This window comes from Orycteropus afer, unplaced genomic scaffold (genome assembly GCF_000298275.1).
Source record: "Orycteropus afer afer isolate SDZICR_OR568_19922 unplaced genomic scaffold, OryAfe1.0 scaffold00921, whole genome shotgun sequence".
Taxonomy (NCBI): domain Eukaryota; kingdom Metazoa; phylum Chordata; class Mammalia; order Tubulidentata; family Orycteropodidae; genus Orycteropus; species Orycteropus afer.
In genome coordinates, this window is record NW_006922508.1 from 78,183 (window position 1) to 78,988 (window position 806).

Genomic DNA, 806 nt, shown 5'->3' on the forward strand with positions numbered 1-806 from the left:
TTAAAATATTTACTTGTTTGCAAAGTCAATCCTACAAAAACAATGCTTTTTAAAAATAAAAATGTGTAACTTATATCCCTTTCCTCTCCAACCTAATTTCTCTGTCACAAGAAACCTATAATTTTAATGTTATGGTCTATAATTCTATTTAATGGTAGCATACAGAAAAACAAGCTTTTATTCTCTATGCTTTTGCTTATTATTTATCCTGGAGTCCCTTTTATAGCACTATGTAGAGTTGTGCCATCCAAAAAAGTAGCCATTAAGCACATATGATCACTAAGTTAAATTTAAATTAATTAAAAGAAAATAAAATTTAAAGTTCAGTTCTTCAGTCTCACTCATCACATTTGAAGTGCTCAAAAGCCACCTGTGACTAGTGGCAACAGTGTTGACAGTACAGATATAGAACATTTTCATCATCACAGAAATTCTATGAAATAAACTTGATTATATAGCTATTCCTTCTTTTTGCAGTCTATTCAGTGACTCAGGTAATGATGGCCATTTGGGTTGTTTCCACCTTTTCATATTACAAATAAAACTGCAATTAATAGCTTTGTTCCCACATTTTTTTCATATTTATGCCAATGTTTCTTTGGGAAGCTGTTACTGTTGTTAGGTGCCATCAAGTTGGCTTCAACTCACAGCAGCCTTATGTACAAAAGGACAAAACACTGTCCAGTCCTGTGCCATACTCACAATATTTGCTATACTTGAGACCATTGTCACAACCACTGTGTCAATCTTTGGGATAGTTTCCTAAAAATAGAGTTATGTCGTGAAAGAATAAGAGTTTCTGGTTC